Raw genomic sequence first — 22,805 nt, forward strand, 5'->3', positions numbered from 1 at the left:
TGCTCCTTCCTGACCCTATGCCTTTCCATGGCATTCCTGGTGGCGTTTTCCTTCAGTTGTCTGGACTCAGGTACTGTGGCTAACAATTAAGGAATTGCAGTTACACTTACACTTACAGCTTTACAAGGGTCGCCATGGTGCCGTGGCTGACATAACCTCTAAGGGTGCAGCCCTTGCAACCATGAAACACTGGCCCTAAGCTGAGGGTCTCTAATGTGTGTGACACAAACTACAAATGTAAAGGGGTGCACAGTTACACAAGTCCCTACCTGTTGATTTATTATACTTTCCACCTAATTCTGGCTCGAAAGCCTCACACTTTACATCTTAAATAATGGGCCTCGTGCTCAGCTAGTGGAGCTGAGGCCTTGTGCCCCTCCCCTCCCCAGCGCCTGTGTTCCCCTGAGGGTGACAGTCTGCTCCTACTACAAGTTATAAGAAGGGAGAGCTTAGAATGGATCAGATATCCAGACACTGGGAATGGACTGAGCGAAGCACAGTTCACTCCAGAGATCCATAAACACTCGTGTTTAAATGTGTTGGTCAGAATTCGGGAATCTCTTAAAATGGATTAGGTCATAGCTTTCTCTGTTCTGTCCCAGAGGAGAGCCATATGCAATCATACATTTTGATAAGCAACATAGAGCTAAGCGACATTATTAATTTGTATAGCTTTAGTAAAAATGGCCAATTTTGAGCCAATGGACACGTTTGAAAGTTCACTGGCCCTGTGAGGCTGACAGAGTGTTTTGCACCTGAGGTGATGGTGGCCTCCAGCTGCCTCATCTTTGGCAGCCATCAGGGTGCCACCAGGTGCTTTGTCCGCCCTTTCTCTCCTCGTCCCTGGTGTGATTGAGGCCCAGGGTGGGACCCCTCCACTGGTGCTGTAGGTAGCACACCCCCATGCTCTAGGAAGAGACCAAATGCCCACCCCACCCCCTGAAACTGGGTCCTGTACACACGCAGCTGCTGACAAGAGACCGGCATCTTTAATAAATGCTGTTTTTCTAAGACTCTGAGGAGTAATGGTTTTTAAAAATATGTCAAACAAGTAAGAAATAAAAATATTAATTTCGTTGTATTTTTTACTGGGTGAGTAAAAATAAAGAGTTTGGAAATATTCTTTATCGGAGAAGGTGTTCGTGGGCGATGGTTTCCTTCACACATTGTTGGGGGGAAGTTAAATGGAGATCTTATGGAGACCAACGGGGGGAAAGAGTAGATCTTAAATGTTCTCCCCTCAAATAAGAAATGGGAATTATGTGGCAAGATGGAGGTTCAGCTAGCTATGGTGCTGCTGCTTTTGCAATATGTAAGTGTATGGAACCAACGGATGGCACATCGTAAACTGATACAATGCTACATGTCAGCTGTCTCTTGATGAGCTGGGGAGAAATTTCCCCTTGCCTCAGCAATTCTGCTGTAAGTAAGGTATCAGGTAGCAACACGCTCGTGTCCTAAGAAGAATGCCTAAGGGCATTCTCCAGCACTGTTTCTGGGAGTAAAACATTGGACATAGGGGAAAAGGACATTGGCAAGGGAGAAATTAAATCAATAGGGTACAGTTAAGTCATGGAACAGAATGCAATTAGGAAAAGAATTGGCAGTTTAGGTGTGCCAACATCTGGCAACGTACCGGATTTAGTTAATGTGGAAAGGCATCAGACAGAGCTATTTGTGACATGCTTGGCTGTGTGCAAGCAAAGGGCGATACGCACATACATTCTTAGTGCCCATATGTTACCAGGAAGAAAATGTAAGAAATGGTAGCAGTGGTTTTGTGTGCTGAGGGAATCTGAGAGAATGAAGGAAGAGTTACAAAAAGACTTATATTTTACTATGAAAAGTTTTATAACCTAAAAAGTGCATGTATTACCACTTAAAAAAAAAAAAAGTGTTTCTTTTTCAGTTTTTCCTGCCAGAAACTAGCCGAACAGGATTAGATTGTGAGGGACAAACAGTCCCAAGCCATTCAGCCCTGAGGTCGGGAGGGCCGGGACCCATTTAAGGGTTTCTACACTCTCCCTATCAGTGTCCCTTTCTCCTCCATTCTTCCTACAATTTCATGGTCATGGGAAAAGTCAAGCAAACGTACATAATTTTTCTGCTTGACAGGCTATATATGTTGAAAAAGACAAGCCTGGAAGTATTTTTTTTTTTAGAAAAAGATAGTCAGCTACAGTTATTCAAAACAGGTGTACTGCTTCTAATAGCATTCAGTGTTTGTGCTCTGTTGGATATGGCTGCCTCGTACTCTGCAGACCTTTCCAGGCTAGCCATAACTAACCGTGAGCAGGTTTCTTCATACTTATGAAGGCTACCAAATCAACTCACTTTACAGGTATGTGGAGAGCATTTACTAAATATCAAAACTGAGGTTAGATTCAGAGAGCTCAAAATCAATGAAGCAGAGTCCAGAGTCCAGAGTCCAGAGTCTAGAAAATTACGGTCCAAGTAGAGAGTGAAATGCACAAATAGTTACAGTGCAGTGCAGCAAACGCATGTTTCTGTATTTGCACAGATGGTCAGCATCTTTGGAGGCAGACCAGGTGGAGAGAGTCTTAAGCACACCTCTCAAAGGAGCTGCCAAGTGTTTACGGAGCACGAGTTTTAGCCCTAATGTCTCCAGGCCGCCTTAGCACATGAATAAAACTAGTCACATTAACATCATCATTCCAATTCTGTTGGCTCAGTGGCTCCCTCCTGCACATTTTCAGCTCGTTAGTCCTGAAAACCATAGAGACTAGCACTTCCGAGCATCCGTAGAGGTTACCGGACATGCGCTTCCAAGATCATACGTTTCACATGTCCTGTGATGTTTCTTGATGCCTGTGGAAACTGTCTTTCATTGACGAATTGTTTTTACTCAGACAAGGCATTAACGGTCTGGGCAAGGAAGGACTAGCTCAGTGTGTCCACCCTTGCCCTCGTGACTGCAGACTGGCTGCCACCTCTCGAGTCCTCGCAGCCACATTAAGGCAGAAAATCCCAGTGTGTGAAGTAGGAGAAAGCTAACAACAGCCACAGTCTTTTGTATCCAGAAAGCCAAAAGTTTCACAAAGGCTTTCTACCTCCCCCCACCCACACACAACCTCCAGGGGACTTTTGTTTCTCTCACTGAATCTGGCCACAAGCCACCCTCGTACAAAGGAAGCTGTTAGTATACAGAATGGTGATTCTCAATATCATAATTCATCACCTGGGGATAGCTCAGAAACACAGTTACAATGTGTGTTTTGATGGCAACATGAGAGACGAATTGCTTAAAACATTTTTCCCTTGAGAATAAATGGTCTCATGTGTTCAACCCTCTAAACAGAAACGAGACCCTGTGACTCTCAGCCATGTGGTCGCTTCTCAGACACAAAGCATCACTTCAGAGCTCAGTACACATTTTGCTCACTCATTCCCTCCACACACACACACTTTTTTTCATTAATTTAGGACTTTAAGACAAAAGCGCACATAGGAAAAAATAAGTTTATGAATGCATGTGCTTACTAACTTAGTTACATTTCTTTCCAGTAGGGTAGTAGCAATTCAGTCATGTCCTACCACGAGACAGAAATACACATAAGTCAGCTCGTATCGGGAAAAATGATTTACACCGAGGTCACCTTCATCTTATTGTTCTGAGGAAATGCTGTGTGTGTGTGTGTGTGTGGTGTGTGTGCGTGGTGTGTGTGTGTGTTGTAAAGACCCAAGCGATGTTTTGAAAAAGTAGGGGAAAAGCATTAAAACAGAGCATGCCTATGTGAACATTGAGAAGTGTTGACACATGGCTTTTATTACTCAGAGAGCAATTTAACGGCTTATGGAAAAATCAAAAGTGTTGTTATAGGTTATTGCTGTCTTGATGTCAGTTTCGGAAGCAGTTATTGTACCTTCCTACATATTTGTTTTGAGTTACAGGTAAGAAAAGGGACTCTTTCTCTCACTACTGTATTTGAGTCAGAGCTTCCAGTGACAAATCTGAAACAAGATAACTAAGCCCTGAACTTTAGAGATTTGTATCAATTTTATTCAAATGCACATTGACATTTTTTCCAAAAAATGTAATAAGATATGTATTTATGTTTTTATGCATTATCTACGTAAACAATATTTAGGTGGAGTTGTCTCTAAAATTACAATTGATTATATGGAGAATCATCTACTGTTTATGAAATTCATTTGCATTAAATACTAACCACGGAAGAGAAGAGAAGGAGTTTATTGTCCTAAACAGAATGTGACAGGAAAAATGTGGCAGTAAAATAATTGCCAGTTGGTACACTGAAGTGCTGTCGTAAACCCAATGAATTTAAAATAATCCGCCTGTTTCCCAAGCTGGTGAGGCCGCGGTGGAGCTGGCACGTTATGCACTTGGGGATGTAGTTCACGGCGTGTGTCAATCATCACAATCATGTCGCTCCCACTTGACCTGTTCACATGACAGATGAAAATAAGTCCTAAAAAATAAATCTGAAGGAGAACAACGCACACACCTATATACTAGATAGGCAATCGATACACAGAGATATATTGATTTATGGCTAACTAGGAAAAATAAACGAAGTAAATGTTTGCGAGTAGAAAAATGTCACATGATTTAAAATTGGAGAAATAAGTGCTGTGCCGCCATTAAGTGTTAAATATGAAGGCATGTGGCCATGGGCTGCAGTTAGAGGGAGCTGGAAACATTAGACTGATTCACAGTGCAGGCAAGTAGAAAGCCGTGACCCGACATGGCACAGAGCGGAAGCTCGGACCAGGCCAGGACGCTGGTTTGATTGGAGGGTAGCCGATATGGATGCTTTTATTTTCTTCTTCAATATTTTACAGGGTTTGCTGTAATGGTTTCACAATAAACATAGGAACATAAAATTTAGAAAAACTATTTAAAAAGAGTAAAATGATCATCTTTCCCAAACCCCAAATATACTTATGACAACTGAAAATGTGGTTTCTTGTCAAAGACTCACTCACTGTCCTCATTCCGCAGGCAACAGAAATAATGGCAAAATGCACATCTTTTGTATTTAGAAGTCTTTGGAGCTAAAATTCAATGGACTGATTGGCACTGCTACCTGTCAGGATAACGTGGAGAAACTAGAACCTGCATACATCACTGGTGAGAATTTAAAATGGTGCAGTCGGTTTGGAAAACGGTTTGACAGTTTAATAAAAAGTCTCACACACAGTTTATCCGTGATTCCAGACCCCAGAGAAATGTAAACACATGTCCGCCCAACGACTGGTTTGTGAATGATCACAGTGGCATTTTCCATCGCCCCAAACTGGGAAGGATGTAAGTGTCGATGGTGGATGGATAAATGAAATACGGTACACTCATGCAAATAAAAAGGAACAGGTACTGAGAGCATGCAGCTTTACGTGAACCTCAGGAATAATAGGGATGCTCGGTGATAAAAGCCAAATACAAAAGACCCAAATTGCAAGTTCCCATTTATGTGGAATTTCGCTACACTTCCCATTCTGTCTGGCTGATGGACGTCTTCTACAAATGAACTATGGGAATGGGTGCCCAAATTTACTGTACAAATTTAATAAAGCACATTAAACTATACATTTAGGTAGAATATAAATTATACTTTAACATAGGCTTTTTAAAAATTCAGATGAATTTCATTTAATAGCATGTAAGTTAGACCCTAATGAAGCTTTTGTAAAAAATCAGATGAACCATTTCATTTACTTTCTTAGGATCTGCCTTGGGTTGACTTTTGTGTGTGAGAGGTGATGCAGTCAGAAGTTAAGGTGTAAAGGAATATAGATGGCAGAAATCCTCTTACTGCGGCTGTACAGAGACTCAGCTGCAGAATAAGACATACAATGGTTTGTTTGGCCTGAGGGTCAGGGACCCTTTAACTAAATGTGTGACATTCAGAAGCCACATCAAATGGTGACTTAGCTAAGTGTCAACTGGCTTCAGTTTGTCTATAGAATTTCTAACCCTCCCACATGGGGAAGAGACTCAGCACTGGGAGCACCTCCCACTGAAACTGCAGCCACAGTCTTGGTGAAAGGTGGAATGTCTCAGGTTCCAGCCTCTCTGACATAACAGCTGAGTGACAGATAGCTGGCTTTCACTAGGCGCTGTTGACACGGGGTGGTGTCGCTGTCATTCGGTGACAGTTGGTTTTCTGAGCCCCCTGATGACGAGAAGGAGCAGCCAGGGATGTGGGTCCCGGTGGGGTGTCTTCCTCCTGTTCAGATCCCGGAGACATGTCACAAATGGGTGTAAGTGTCCCCTCAGTAAGAGGGACACAAACAAGCTTCATTCGATTAGGACAGTCCGGGGGGGGCTCTGTGAGGTTTTCTTCTTGAATATTTCTTAAATGACCCAAGGATAGACAACCTGTTTATTATGGAAAACTGATGCTGTGAAGGAACGTTAAAAGACTGAGGAGGTGATCAGAAGACTTTGTGCTGATATTTTGTTGTTGTTGTTTTTCCGTTTGGAATGCTATATTTCAGAAAATGAGAAATAGGGTGGCTTGTGGGAGAGGCTTTTAAGTGGAAGATGTGCTTCATTTTTTTGTAACGTCATTGGCCTAAATTTTTATTCTTTGCTCGTCCTTTAAAATGTCGTTGACTATTTCTGCAAAAAAATAAGTAAATAAATAAAATAAAGGATTGCGTTCCCTCTTCTGTGGCTTTAAATTTCCTGAATTGCACCACCTTTTGGCTGTTTTTACCAACTGACAAAAGGAACAACACCTATACTATAAAACCACATGATCAGAGAACTTTTCTTTGAAGCCACTGACTTTGGACGGGTCTTCTCTTTATTAGACTTGCTGATGCGTTGGATGTATTCCTCTTTAAATGGGAGACCTTTGCGAGGTCACACCTACCCTCTGCTTATTCAGATTACAATGTCAGTCTACACCTACCAGTTACAGTTTCTGCTTTATGAATGAAGCCCCAGAGTCACTCCATATTGTATAGCTGTTATTATTATTATTATTCTTATTATTGTTATAGTCTTGGTAATTTTTCAGCTCTAAATAATTTTTATACAATGATATGAGCTCCCAATTTAATATTTATGTTTGGCCACTATTTCATGGAAAATAAAGTAATCGTGGAATATGACAATAGTTTACAAAATACTCTTACTGACTCTGCCACCTCCAGTACACACCATTTGATGTAATTCATTTTGTCATTTCCTTTACACACGTACACACCGCCGTTACTCACAGAATCACCTCTGTACTCTCTCTCTTGTAAGAGTCCTCCTCAGCTTGATCTCATTATTGTTCTTATAGCATATCTCCCCATTATTCTCTAAAATGCATCCTGTTTGGGGTACAGAAATGCTGTTTGTAGGCCACACATGTTTGGATTTAAATCCTAGCTGTGCCACATACTAGATTCATGATTTGGGGGAAGTTACATATTTCTCTAACCACAAACATTACCTGGCCCAATTCAACATGTAGGACAATAGCTCATCCTCAGAAAATGATACAGGAAGGGATGGGACAGTTTAAAAGAGAGTCTTCATGTATTTTTCTAAATCCACATCAGATAGCCCTAATTTTCAGAGGATTATCTTCTCACTGATATGCCAAACAAACAGAAATGAAAAACAAAGAACAGCAGCAAAGTCCCTTAAGTGGCTCAAATCCTAAAATTGGAACAATTTATAACGGAGCAAGTTTGGGACAGAAGAACTGGTTAGAGGATTTTGCCTAATGAGCTGGAAGATGAGTTGTCAACATCCTACTCCTTCCATGTGGCTACTCAGAGTCAACATGCCCAGTTCTGACAAACGGGTTTTGGAAAATCAGCACCCCAATCTCCTAATTTGCCTGCTTGGTATGAATGAATTAATAATGTTTGTGGGGACAGAGCCCCAGGAAGCAGTTTCCAGGCTCTCGGCCTCATGTGGAGAGGTGCTGCCTCGGATAGTATATGGCCGTCAGCTGTGGCTGGTTGGCCATCAGCTGTAGTCATTAAGCCATTGGCCACTGATATAACTGCCGCGGCTACGGAGGGGAGCCGAGGAGAGTGAAGGAAGAGACTGGAGGAGAGTAAGGAGAGTCGAGGAGAGTTGGTTGGTTGGCAGCAAAGCGGACCAGCAGGTCGCACGTTGTGTAAACCCAGCCTCCAGTGAGACCATAGTGGTATGACTTCCCTACCTATGGCTCCGTGGGTGTTCCTTTTTGGCCTCACCATGTCCTGCGTTCTTATGTGGGGAGCAGGAGCAGAGACCCCGCAGGCCGCCCCACCAGACACCCCGCATGACAACGTTCCACAAGGTACCGATGCCATGAGAAATGGTGAATTTCTCAGCAGCCAGCATGACTGCGGCTGCCTTGGCAAAATCCATGATCAACTATCAACGACAAATGTTAACACTTCTGGGATCAAGAAAAACCTTCCAGGCAAACAATCAGGAATCTTAGGCATGAGCTCTTCTGTACCCAGCCTGGCAGGGGCTTCTCCCATGGCATCACCCTGAGTTTGTGCTGGGCCTGTGTTTTATGGAGCCCTCCCCAGAACGGAGATCAGCCTGGGTCCCCTCCAGAGAAGAACATAAAGCCCCAGGGTCTTCCTCCCAGATGCCCTGCAATATCCAACCTCTCTTGTTGGACTCCACACCCATTCAAATTCCAAAGGCTTTCTTAAGGAATTTTAGGGGCACTGTCAACACAGGACTACAGGAAGCAGCAATTCTGAGAGTCCTCGAGCTGATGACATGATCATTTTGATTGCAGGTCACAGCAGAGGGAGTATTTGCAGTTACCAAAGCGTGCTACCATTGCAATTTGCACACAGGGAACCAAGAAAACCCCTGTAATGGTTTCACCATTGAAGTGTGTGTGTACTGAACTTGATTTATTGCAATCCTGGAAATAAGCCCATATTTGAATCGACTGAGCGTACGGTGCCTGACACTGACAAATGGACATGCCAGATGTGCACCGATGGCAGTTCCCTCTCTGCAGTGTATTGTAAATATAAAGCACCTGTGAGTTCCAAGGGGAGAGAATTTAATCTGCAGTATAATGGCAGTCAGAAGGCTCTGTCCTCTCAGTTGCCCTTCTAAATCCCAGGGTGGCAGATTACAAAGTTACATGGTTCCTGAAGATGAGCAGGGAATCCCACCAAACGAAATGGTTTGTACAAACTGGCCAGTGCTGACCGCACAGACTCCCTGTGGTGTGTGACACTCGTCTGGCAGCTCCATTTTTTTCAGTATTATTATCTGTCAGCCACACAGCCCCTTGCCTTCACTCAGCAGGATGAGCAGTTTAGTCTTTTTTTCTCTACCATGGAAATATTTAAATTGCCCAACACATAAGTATGATTTATACGAGTGTACTGACACTGACGTTTGAGATCTAATTCAAATATTGGAAGCAATGCAGTATATTAACGCCACGGCAACCATCCAGAAGTCATTTTATCTCATTTGGTCCTCTCCTATTGATTTTATAACTGAAATGAAAAGGTCATTACACAGGAATGTATCCAGGAGTCCGCCCCCTTGGGAAACTTTCTAGGCGTGCCATTGTCTTTAAAACAAGCTAGACAAAGAATTTCCTCCTGCCACATCCACTTCAGAAAGGAAATGTGGAAACCATGGAGTTAACTTTGGTTATTGGAGTCAGTTTATCTCACACCTAGCGTGATGCTGTAGTTATTTAAGCAAGTGACTAGAAATCATCATTCAAGGTGTGTGTCTCCATGCAGGCCCCAAGGTAGCAAGCACCTGCCTCCAGTTCTGTGATATACGGACCACAGTGTGTGTCCCTGGGGGTCTAGCCTGAGGATGTGGCAGGAACAGACAAGCTGGTCCTCGCCCTGCAAACCTGCCTGACCTCCTCACTCTCGGTCGCAGGGGTAAGTCCCCAGATCAGAGCGGGCACTCTTGTGAAGCGTCAGTACTCACTGACGGTTCATGGCTCCTGAAAGGTGAGCTCCCTCATGAACAGGAGCGTGTCTCCCTCCACTCTCACACCCCCACTGTTAAATGAAAGAAGTACCTTGCATGACGACACAGCCTCCAGGACGCAGGGGCTGCCCGGCCGGATATACCTTATCCTGGCACCCAGCAGGCCCCCAGGGTCCTGACTGTCCTCCCAAGAGTCCCTCCCTTGTGTCCTCGGACTTGCTGTGTGCTCACAGGTCACATGGCCAACACCACATCCGGATGGAGGGGTCTCAGCCGATGTCATCCCAAACCACGGCCTATATGAGCCAATAGGAACCCGACTAAGACAGGCTACCACCTCCATCCCACCAACTGTCTCAATGAGGACATTACCAGTGCAACTAGACGAGAGGAAAATCATGATGGAGACAAAGTTTTAAAGGAAGAGCAAAGAAAACAGAGGGAATAAGCATATTCCTGGAAACTTAACTGAAGAGGAATACATTGGGAATTCAGTAAATGTGCCCAAGAGCAGGCCTGAAGAAGCAAGATGACAGACCGACTTCTGGATGGTGAATTCACTGTCATGAATATTTCAAAGCTCCCTATATGTCAATTTATCATGAACCCAGTGAACATATAGACAAACTCTTTTGTGTGACTTTAGAAACATGTGAATAGTAAACAAGCAATAATAGTGCACAAAAATCATAAAATGAGTCTTAATCTCAGTGAGGACTGGACCTACCAAATTTTAAAATGCTCTATGAATCCCTGTGATAAACCACTATATGCAGTGACTATAATGCTGTCGTTTGAACACTCGAGACCAATGAAAGAAACCAGGAAGGACGCACAGCGGAATCAGTACAGGAAAAAGGGCCTACAGTCATGTGGAGGTTAAGGGTGAACACTTTAATAAACTGTACTGGGCAAGGGGATAGCAACCTAGACCAACATGGCATCTGATCTTTTCCTCACACTAACTAAACTCCAAATGGACTAGACATTTCAAGGTGAACACAAAACCAGAACGGCACTAATAGAAACAACGAGATTTAAACAAACAAATAAACAAAAAACAAAAAACTTTATGTGGGTAAAGGAACACATTTTTACAATGATTCAATATGCAGGTGCCATAAAAGATTGGCAATTTAAGCTCTATAGGAATTAAAAATCTTCCATATGAAAACACGTGGGAATCAAAAGATAAATGACAAATTTGTAGAAGTAGTTGCAAGTCATGTCACAAGCTAGGTCTGATTTCCCCAATGTATAAATAGTCACCAGAGGTCCAAAAGAGGACACGGTGAGGAGACACTAACCAATCCCAGGAGACTGCCAGGTAGGGTGTTCACTGTATTGTGTGACGAATACAGCTTCCGGGGATGAAAGGGGGAGCATCGGAAACAGAACAGACATATGTATTTGGATCTGCATTGATAAACATTAAAGACACTTGCTAATGAATGAAAGTGGTTACTATAGGCCATGAGAGAAACTGTTAGAAGGGAGTGAGATGGGAGATTGCTCAGTGGGCCTAATTGTATTTGTCTGATTATGGAACCATGTGAATTCATTTCCTATTCAGAATAAGAAATCTATATTTAAAAGATACTTTAAAAGAACACAACAGAGCACTTAGAAAAAAAGTAAAAATATAGTAGATTTCAATAGCAAAAGTTTAGATCAATTGAAAACTATGCAGGAAATATCAGTATGATAGTTGAAGAAAATACAACAGAATATTTGTAAAAACGTTGGTCTAGGCAAAGACTTCCCAAGCAAAATGAAAACGCCAGAAGACTTGGGTAGGAAATCCACCATTTTGATTAAGAGAAATGGCTTATAAAACAAAACACAAAGAAAATAAAAATAAAATTGGGATAAAATATTTTCCACATATACCATTTTTCAAAATTATATGTAGGTACAAATACAATAGAAAAAAAAAACTTTACGTCAGCCATTTACAGAAGGGAAAACTGAGTAATCAGTAAACATAATCTGCTTAACTGAACTAGCAATAGACGAAACGCTGATTGAAAGCATTAGTGTCACTTGCTGCCTATCAGGGGATAAAAGTGTGAAGAGGCTGAGGGTCCGTGTGGCATCAGAAATGAGCAGTGGGCACTCCGTGGAGCGCTGGACCGAGGGCGATTGTTTAAATGCATGCTATCATCTGCAGCGGGCCCTTTGGGATGCTCTGTGCTGTGAAGGAAAGAAGAGGTATTGGGCGGAAACCATCTCGGTGGAGGGCAGTGAGCATACACTCTAGCTGGTCCTGGATGGCATGGCCGGCAGCGTGGCACATGGGCTAGGACCATCACCAACCACAGAAGCCAGGCTCCGGGGACAGAAGAGGCCCTGAGCTGGGGCACGCTTGGCGGGAGCTGGCACCAGGGCAGAGCTGCGGGGTAAGGTGGGTGCCAGGCTCGGGAAGGGGGCCGTACTCCCCACCTCCCCACAGTAGTCAGAAGCTGGCTCAGATTAAAGAGAGGGATACTGTGATAGGTCTTGCGTCTTCAAAAGACTTCACTGTCTCCAGGGCAGGTAATGAAGGGGCGATGGGGCCAAGGAGGGGTCAAGGGCTGGTGCTGGTGGACAAGCCTTAGGATTTAGCAAAAGTTTCTTCCCCTTCTTCCACCCAAAACAACACCATCTGTGACAGGGCGACGTCGCTAGGCACCTGAGGGGACCCTTAGTGCCTGTGAGGGATCCCAGGAGGAAACACCCACCCGGTCAGAGCAAGTGGCCCACGGTTGGATCTTTACGAATGAAGTCAGTGCCTAAAGGACGACTGTAGGTTGATGACGGAGCATGTCATCAGAGGCAAGTGTGCTGTCCAAGCGGCCAGTCAGCCCCACCTCCTCCCTGACACGCTGCCTCAGCCTGCCTCACTGCAGGACCCTGATGTCACAGCAGGGGGACAAACACCTGGTGTTCACGCCAGGGCGAGAGCCTCAGACCGTGCTTGTCAACCATACTTGGCCCCCAGTGAAGAAGATGTACAGTGCAGCCCTCCGATAGTTTCACACACTTCTCCACTGAAAATGTCAGGACTCTTGTGTTTATTTTAAAAACACACAGTTCTGCCTGCCCTTGAACACAAGGCAAGTTATCGGCATTGAAATGGATCCAATGAAAAACAACTGAATATAATACGTGGCTCTTGTGGAAAACAGGAAGTACCCCCAAACCCCCAAAATAACTAAGTAAATAAAGGAAGGCAAAGAAACATAGCTCTGGATATTAGCAAGAGAGTATGTTCTAAGGAAGGCTGCTAGCCTGCTGGCTCTGAGGCCATTGAAAACACCCCCGCTTAAGAACGAGACGGGACCCCGTCTCCTGCCCCTAAGGGCTCTTCTCACAGCACAACGTCTGTTTGGCAATGCAGCTTGTTGCCCTGAAAACAAGATCACGGTCCAGAAATGGTGCAGTAACCAGAATACCCACAGGTGCAGGAGTCTTAAAAAAATGCAGCTTACGTAACAACCTGAAGGTTACATAAAGCAGTCTATGCAGAGGAGCTGAAATTCATGTTAGCTAAACTAAAACAAAAGAGCTCCATCACATACAAATATATATTTTTTCCCATCGTAAGGCATATTGCAAAGCAAACATATTTTTCAAGCTGCGAGCATGCAAAAAGTAGTCGTGGAAAAATGTAGTCCTCATGGGTGCTGATTTCTTGCTCCCTTCTTCTAGATAAAGCACCCAGAGACATGTGTTTATTTTTAGCAAAGCAAGAGGAAAAACAGATAATGTTTCCCCAAACCACTTCTGCCCTTGCTGTTTTTCTGCTATACCTCCCCATATCTTTCATTTATTAACAAATCTTTCTCCCAAACCAGGCAGACAGCTTTCCCACTGCCTCTACCACTAGAACTAAGACAGTCTTCAGTCAGCCCCGGGCATCTGAATCATGTTGAAGATGCCAGGTGTGTGAGCGTCTTGGGGACATAGCCAGACCCCCAACACCCAGTGATCAGTATCTAGTAGCCACGGCCGGCGCTGGTAACTGCTGTCGTTGATGAAGGTGCAATCTGCGCCCACCAGCAGGCCCTCGCACGTTAGGACTGATTAGAAGGAGGAAATGAAAGACGCAAATAAGACACAGGGAACCCTGCGACGGGAACCAAAACTCCTTCTTGTGATTGGAGGAGCATGAGAATGAGATGAAATGTCCCCCGCCCTCGCTGTCCAGTCGTCCCCTCACTTGGTGCAAAGTCCCTACCCTTCGGGCCCCCGCGGGCACGGGCACGTCACAACTTGTCTCTCCTGCGACCCCGAGGTGGCGCTGAGCCCTCCTGACGGGGACACTGCCTCTGACGTTCCTCTGGTGATACAAACACAACAAGATGCTTCTGGCCAAGCTCAAGTTTCCTTCTAATTAAAGTTTGAAGGTTCTAGATTTCTTAATAAATGTAGCTACCTATAGAAATGCCCAAAGAATCATCCTGAATGTAAATTGGGGAGGGCATGGGCAGATTACTTTTAAAAATATGAACTATGAGAAAGCTTACCATTTAAATAAAAATAATATATTTTGGGTCTGTGTTCTAAAAGCTAGTGTCCAGGACCCTCATTACCACCATCCCCAGCACTGCTACTGTTCACCGACAGCCCAGTGGGAGGACCTGGACCATGTCCACAGGGCCGGCAACCTCATTTGTGGGGCCCAGCAAAAATGGCAGTGCAGGGCCCCTTGTTCAGAAAGCAGGATACAAGCGCTGAATGGGTCCCCAGGACACACGCTTAGATGGACACTGAAACACTAGAGGTTACTGGGGAGGGAGGAGTAAGGCCTGTAAATGATAAAATGCAAGACTGGGCGGGAAAACCCGCAGACCATATGCAGAGATGACAAGTGTGAAAGGAAAGAGGAGAAATATCAGCATACACCAGGGATAGCCCCAGACCATGGGTAGACCTGACAATTTTTGGCCAGTCCAGCGGGGACTCCAGAGCAAAGACTGCCCATTGAGACAAAGTGGTGGGCAGACGGCCCAGCCCTACAACCCACGTGGTGCCCATGACCCGTGTGTCCACTATGGCCATCATTAGTTTTCCTTTCCTTGTTCAATTCAATATACATTTAATGTTAATTTTGTCTTTAATGCTGCATTAAATATTTTAATATGAACTGTCAACGTATGATATAAATATCACACATAAAGGAAATATGTATAATATATGTGCATGCATATATATATACATATATATATATATGTATATATATATATATATATATATAGTTACATTATTTTTACATCTGTGTTTATAAAATATTAGCCCCTTGATGTTTTCTTCACTTGCTATTCTCTGATTCCACCATCTCAGATTTTCCAACCGTGTAACTTCAGGGTAAATGCCCTCTCCCATTTTCTGTAAGACCTTCCCTAATTTTGAAATATCTCTTCTATGGTAGAAAGGACAGAGCCCCTGAACCTGTGAATGTGTTAGGTTACATGGCAAAGGGAATGAAGGATTTAGATGGAATCAACGTCAGTAACCAGCTCACTGTAAAATAGGGACATTGTCCTGAATCATGCAGGAGATTGTCCCCATGTCATAGGATCCTGGAAGGTGAAAGAGGAAACTAGAAGAGAGAAGCAAAGGAGGGCAGTGTGAGAAAGACCTGGCCCAATGTCGATGGCTTTGAAGATGAAGAAGGGGCCACGGAGGGCTATGGCAGCTTTCAGATGTCTCTAGAAGCTGCAAAGGCAGGAAACAAACAAGTCCAAGAGCCCCCAGGAAGATGTGACCTTGCAGGCACTAATTCTAGCCCAGGGAGAACAGCTGCAGACTTGTCACCCCAGCACTGCCAACCAACAAGTTCCGTGGTGTGGTGAAAGTTTGTAGGAATTTGTCTCAGCAGACACAGGACCCTAAAATATACTTAATATCACAGGTAAAAGTTTTCTACACTTGGTGGCTGTTTTGCTCTGGCATTAAAAAAAAAAAAAATAGACACTTTTTTTTTGTCAAGAAGTATAGATCAATTTAGTCCAGTGCAGCCCTATGAGCTGCCATGGCATGTGGGTTGGTATTTCCTATTGCTCGACATAAGATTCCTTATTGATACCAACTGCAAATAATTTGAAATCTCCCTGTCTTATTTCCTTGTCATGTACAGCTTTGTCATCATCGCATAAATTGTTAAATATGCCAGGAAACCTGAAAATTAAATGTGAGTACAGGAAAACATGTGGAGAGTAGCTGTTTGACGACCCCTGGGGTTGTTGTCAGGGTTCTTGCTAAGTTGTACCTTCCATAAGGTTCCGGTGACCTGAGTCCTCTGGCCTTGATGTAAAAGGATGAATTTCCTTGGAAATAACACTAAAAACTATAGTGCTGACCCCTATTTATTTTAGCCTTAGAAAATCTTAGACAATCTGGACGTTCAACATTCACTTAAATTTCAACTTTCCTGAAAGTGATGTTTTCAGTAAAGAATGATTCCTCACCCAATTGATAGAAAGCAACCTAAATAGGAGCGTTCTGGCAAGGCAGATTCCGTAAGCTCTCTCTCCCAGATCATGAATCTCTACTGAAGGCAGCAGTGGCCACACAGAGGCTGTAGGTGAGAAGAAACAGGAAGTGCCGCGGCCGCCGTATATCTCACTGGGAGATGAAGGGCTGCAAGACAGATGTGCTCCAGCAAAACATGACAAAGTGGCTTCACTATCTGGGGAGCTAGGCAAGTGGTCCACACCAAGTGGTCCAATAAATCTCTTACTAAAGGAAAGGTCCTTGTTGGGGTAGTGAAATAAAATGTCACCATACATCACGTGCTTGCCGCTCCAAACCACCACGGCAGCTGGAATTATTTAATCTATGCTACGTGTGGCTGAAGTGACGGAACCGTACATGTAATATACCAATGGACCAGGCGATATTCTCTTACTGGTTAACCTGGGAGGTGCCGGTGATGGGAGAGCCAACCTGTAGTCTAACAGTTGTTGTAAAATGTTAGTGAGCACCCCCGTGCCCACCTAGTCTGGATGCCGGCCCAGACCTGCTCATGGGTATGTGCGCTGTCCGCCATTGTGTTGCCCAAGGAAAGCCGCCTTCTTCACATCTTTTTCCAAGTCCCTGTCTTTCCTAACACCATTGGCCTAGCTCAGGCCGCCATGTTGTCTCCCAGCTAGACCTTCGCAATAGCCTCACTCTTCTCTCAACAGATGTCATCCTCTCCCAGAGCTCCTCCACTGATGCCATTGAAAATTTTCTCCTTCAAACCTGGCCTTGTCACTCAGTTCAAAATCCCTCCATGGCTGTCCATGGCCTAAGAACCTGTACTTCTCCTGTGTGACATCCATACTCTTGGACTCCTGGGCAGATGCTCCTTTCTCACTTCTGGCTCGATTGGGGCTCTGGGAGAAACAGAAGGTCTTCCGCTCCTTGTGCACAGTCTTAGCCCAGCAAAATGGAACAACGCCTTCACAGCTTGAAGAAAAATATATTTCTGAATGACAATAGATCACGAAGCCATTGAGTAAGTATGCTAATATATTAAAGACAATTTGGAACAAAGAGTTGAGCTGTCAAAATTCAACTCTGATGCTCATTCTTGGGAAGCTGTGGGAGATATGCACTCCAAAACAAGCGGAAAAGCCAAAAAGGAAGAGGACTGGAACTGAGGCAGGCTGAGAATCCGGCAAAGAAAAGAGGGGAGGTAGTCCTCAGAATGATGGTGAAGAGACCCAGGCCAGCCTCTGAGCAGCAGGCCTCCAGGGACAGCAGCCAAATGGAAACAGGTCAGAAATCTCTGGGCAGTATTCATCCTACAAAAGGCAACTGGCAGGAGGCCAGGTTGAAAGAAAACCCATTATGCTCTGTCAATAGGATGCTAAGTATATTTAGGGCAGAGAGGGGGAGAAATTAGAATCTTCAAAGCAATACAGTTGTTCGGAACATGGAAAGTAGTTTTGTGATGTATGAGGCTTGGCTGTGAATTGTATTTGCGTTGTTGTAATTAGCATTAGTCTAAGCAAAATTATAGGGGGATAAGGGAAGGAGAAATAGAAAATATAGTGGGTAAGGGGTGAAAGTGAACTAAATCTGCATCTTCTAGAATCAAAATGCAATACATGTTGTCACAAAATGAAAATCAATAATTAACAATTAAAAGGCAATATTTGCACTTATAGAGGTAAATACAAAAAGTTAATTAAAATAATCGAAGCTTACTTTTGCACCAAACTACCTTGAACCGAATTGAAGGTAGTCGTCTGCAGGAAGGAGTGCCAGGGCCTGCTGTACCCTACCGAACGCATTGACTCTTTAAATTATGGGCAAGCGTAATTCTAAAACTAAAGGCCAGATTAAAAATGAAACAATAAGGAAGGAATACAATGATATCCTACTGGTTATAAAGAGTTCACATATTTCCTTAAACTCCGATTTATTTCTATGTGAGTAGGGGAGCTAGCCGTGGCTTTTGATCAAAGAGACAAAACAAAGTTTGGCACTGCTGTGTGGTGTGGTCTCCTGACTGACCTGGATAACACGTCCTTGTGACACTTTATAAAAGGCCCAGCCACACACACCCATTTTCTGTTGCCCTGTTCACAGGACCTCAAAGTCATGAAAATATGATTCAAATAAACACACACAAATTTAGTAAAGGTCAATCATCTTTAGAGCAAGGATTATTCTAGCTGATTTTTCTCTTGAAAAAAAAATTGAAGGAAAAAAGATTTTGCCACATATGTAAGAATAGGGAACGAGAGCAAGGATCTGAAATATTTTTAAATGTCGAAGAGTCTGAAAGGTTCAAGAGTTTCTGAGTCCAGAATGCTTGTTGCTCCCTCTCCTTTAGCTACAACAGATGTGAGGATAGCAAACAGTTGGAGATCCGTGTCATCTCACCTTTTGTACTCTAGCCTTACTTCTTCTGAAAGCGCGTGTGGCTTGAAGAAATATGAGACAGGTTGGGCACTAACTACCACCAATAGTCTGGGAACTGTAATTATTATTTCTCATGGTGAATTCTTTTGCTTTGGCCCAGAGAGAACATGGAAGGAACTGGAAGCCACACTTATCATTAAAGAATTATTATTATTTGTGGATTATTTTAACCAGGACAATGAAATGACCTGGTTGGGTTTTTGAATAATGGTCGTCTCCTTTAGGAAGAATTTATTAGATGGGAACATTAGTAGCTTTCGAGAGGTCACTTAGCTCAGGCCAGAGATCATGGTGTTTGGCTGTAACAGTGGGGGAAGGAAAGGAACAGAGACCAAAGGGACTTCAGAGGTAGAAGCAACATGACGTTTTTTGATTGATGGAGCCTGTGGAGTGAATGAAAAGGAGGTGGGACATAGCAGTCTCAGAGCCGGGGTCTCTAGCAACTAGACGACAATGAGTGTGATTCACAGAGAGGAGAACCAAGGTCTGAGTCCATTGTTGGCACTATGAAATTTCACTTCAGTTTTAGATAAGCAAGAGAAAAACAAAACGTAAAAACCAATCTCCTTTAAAAAGAGAGAGAGAAAAGCAACCTCCTAAAGAGGTGGTTGTAAGGTAGAACTCAGGATGGCCAGACAGGTTGAAATATGGGATTGGAGAGACCAGCTTACACGTGGTAATAATCGAAGCTGTGGGAGGAAAACAGCACAGCGCCCCAACCACACGTGTCCCCGCCACTCCTGGATTGTCTACCCTTTCTGGGGTGTTCAGATCCTCTGTTCAATTGCACCTGTGCTGGGAATGATCTGACCTAATTTCAGAACTGCTCCTGGCCCTTCAAGAATCAGCTTAAGTAATGCCTTTTCTAGGATCCACTCCATGACAAAGACCATCTAGATTTAACTCTTCTCTTACAGACCAGCAGGAAGGGCAGCTTTCATTCACAGCACTCACTACCTTGCATGCTACTTATATAAGGCTATGGAAGTTTCTGCTGAGAATTCATAAGTTCACTGAAGAATTCTTATGTCTTCATTTATACGTAGGTTTCTGCTCAGGAAGGTGGCAAGTGTTCAATAAATATTATTTAAAAATTTAAGTATTAGTTCAGGGACTTCTAGTCCGAGTGGTGACAGATATCCCCAAATTTCAACTTCAGACATGTTAAAATGTTTTTTTTAAAAAAAAAGCACATGTAGAACCTGTGAGATTCTATTCATTTTATACCTTTTGTATTTTTTGAATTTTATATTAAATTTTATATTTTTATTATGTTTATGAATTAATATTTAAAATAATATGTAAATCAGGTAAATTTTATTTTTGCAGTTTGATCATGCTGAAAATGTAATGACTATGAGATGTAATGAGTCACAAATGCGCTAGGAATGCTAGCACAGGGAACTATCACGGGGACACACAACAGTCATGTCACAAATGAGTGGAAGGAAGAAAAGAAGAGAAACCTCAAATGCAGAGAACAGATACCATACTCAGTACCGTGACCCTGTAACTGGCACACCCTGGATAATCACCGAAAAGGGAACGGTGACGTATTTTCCAACGTAATGGGGACGGCGCACTTCTTTACTTCAGGAATCGATTTTTTATAACACTAGTGTAGAAACACAGAACAAACTAGTCTGTGTGACTATACAGAACCTGAGTTTATTTGTGTAAACCTCCTGACAAATAGCTCGTGACACCCCTTTGCTTTGGAATAATGATTCTAACAGATAACGCGTGGGCAGCGTTTATGTTGTGTCATGAACTGTTTAAGCTGCTTATGCGGATTAACCCATGATGGAGGAGCCTCAGTGTGTAAATAAATCACTTCTCTGTTCATTTTCTCACAAATCTACAATCTAGTGAGCTAATTAAAAATAAATGAAAATTCCCAGATCTGGAATGAAACGACTCATGGTTGTAGCTTGGTCAGTGCATAGCAGTCCCTGCCTTCAAAATGGTGTTTTGCTATTCAAGTGGAGAATTTCCATTATTCATCAGCTGACCTTTTTATGTCATTGCGCGCTCATTAGCTGTACAATTGAATTATGCATAAAACTCTAATTGATGGCAGTAAGGGTATCCGCATGGCTCTATCAATCAGTAGGAACAAATTGTGATCATTATGTGGTGTTGCTATGTTGTACGCCAAATAAAAAAGCATATTTCACATATTGTGTGCATTTTACTCCTAAAGATGATCAGGATCTCAGACTCATTGAAGGAATTATGTTAGGTTAGTACAAAAGTAATTGCGGTTTTTGCAGTTATTGGCAATTGAAAAAAACCGCAATTACTTTTGCACCAACCTAATAAATTAAAATTCAGACCTGTGCTGGTCACTCAATCATATCAACCTATTAATTAAATGTATGTTCACTCTGTGTAGTCTGCCTTCAGATTCTGCCTTCAGATGCTCTCACTATATTTCAGGAAATATTACAAAACTTAGTAGACTGTTTTGTCTGTTTGATCAAAAGCCACGGCTAGCTCCCCTACTCACATAGAAATAAATCGGAGTTTAAGGAAATATGTGAACTCTTCATAGCCATTAGGATATCATTGTATTCCTTCCTCATTGTTTCATTTTTAATCTGGCCTTTAGTTTTAGAATTACGCTTGCCCATAATTTAAAAAGTCAATGCGTTCGGTAGGGTACAGCAGGCCCTGGCACTCCTTCCTGCAGACGACTACCTTCAATTCGGTTCAAGGTAGGTTGGTGCAAAAGTAAGCTTCAATTATTTTAATTAACTTTTTGTATTTACCTCTATAAGTGCAAATATTGCCTTTTAATTAATTATTGATTTTCATTTTGTGACAACATGTATTTCATTTTGAGTCTAGAAGATGGAAATTTAACTCACTTTCACCCCTTCCCCACAATATTTTCCATTTCTCCTTCCCTTCCTTCCCTATAATTTTGCTTAGACTAATGCTAATTACAACATTCGAATACAATTCACAGCCAGGCCCTCATACATCACAAAACTACTTTCCATGTTCCGAACAATGGCATTGCTTTGAAGATTCTAATTTCTCCCCCTCTCTGCCCTAAATTTACTTAGCATGCTGTTGACAGAGCACCCTGGGTTTTCTGAGGTTCGCTGGATGGACAGCAATCCCTTTATGGACGCCTGCTTTTCTGAGCGGCCTGGAGCCCGGAAGTCTGTCTGCTCCTGAACTGATGGGACCTGTACTCGTTAGGGAGGAATGGGGACAATGCATTTGCAGCACCGAGTTACATAAAGTGAAAACACGCGAGGTCCTGCTCGGTCCATGTTATGCCCCCACATCTCGTCCACCTGCTAGATGGTAACTTAGTTGTCAGGTTCCTTTGCTCGTGTTTGTCCGTCTGCTTCTGACTGACCTTGCGTCTGTCAAGTGCCCGGTAATGACCTGTGTATAGTCCTTTCTTACAGCTGCTGCTTCTGGACCTGCCCCTCTGATCCGGGGCTGATCTCAGGAGCGCTGCTTCAGTTTCCAATCGATTCAACAAGTCCCGGAGGCCACGAGTCCTTCCCTGACTTGGCACCCAGCCCTGCTGATTCTAGGCTGCCATGATCACTCTTCTCCCTCTTGTTTTCTGCACACGTACTTACACCCCATCCTTTCCTTGGGCAGTGCCTCTGCAGCTCACGGGTGCTGTCATCCGGTCCTCAGCGTTTCTGTCCCTCTGGCCAGACCACCACCTAATGGTGCCAGAGACTGAGTTCAGGCCCAGCTGGACCACTAAGCGTTTTGGGCCCTGGACGCAGGTGTGGCTGCGTGCAGTTCTCCCATCAGCCCATACCGCAGGCCAGGCTGGAACGTTTCCTGTTTTACTCCCAGGCCCAGCCTGGCCCTCCTTACCTGAGAATTCTCCCGCTTACCCCTGTACCTGCCCTCTCCCCACTGTCTGTCTTAACCCACATGCATAATCAGCTCCTCACCCAAGACCCTGCCTGCCCACTTTTACACACTGGTTTTCCATTTCCTAAAAGATTTGGGG

This window comes from Rhinolophus hipposideros (assembly GCF_964194185.1).
Source record: "Rhinolophus hipposideros genome assembly, chromosome: 4".
Lineage (NCBI taxonomy): Eukaryota > Metazoa > Chordata > Mammalia > Chiroptera > Rhinolophidae > Rhinolophus > Rhinolophus hipposideros.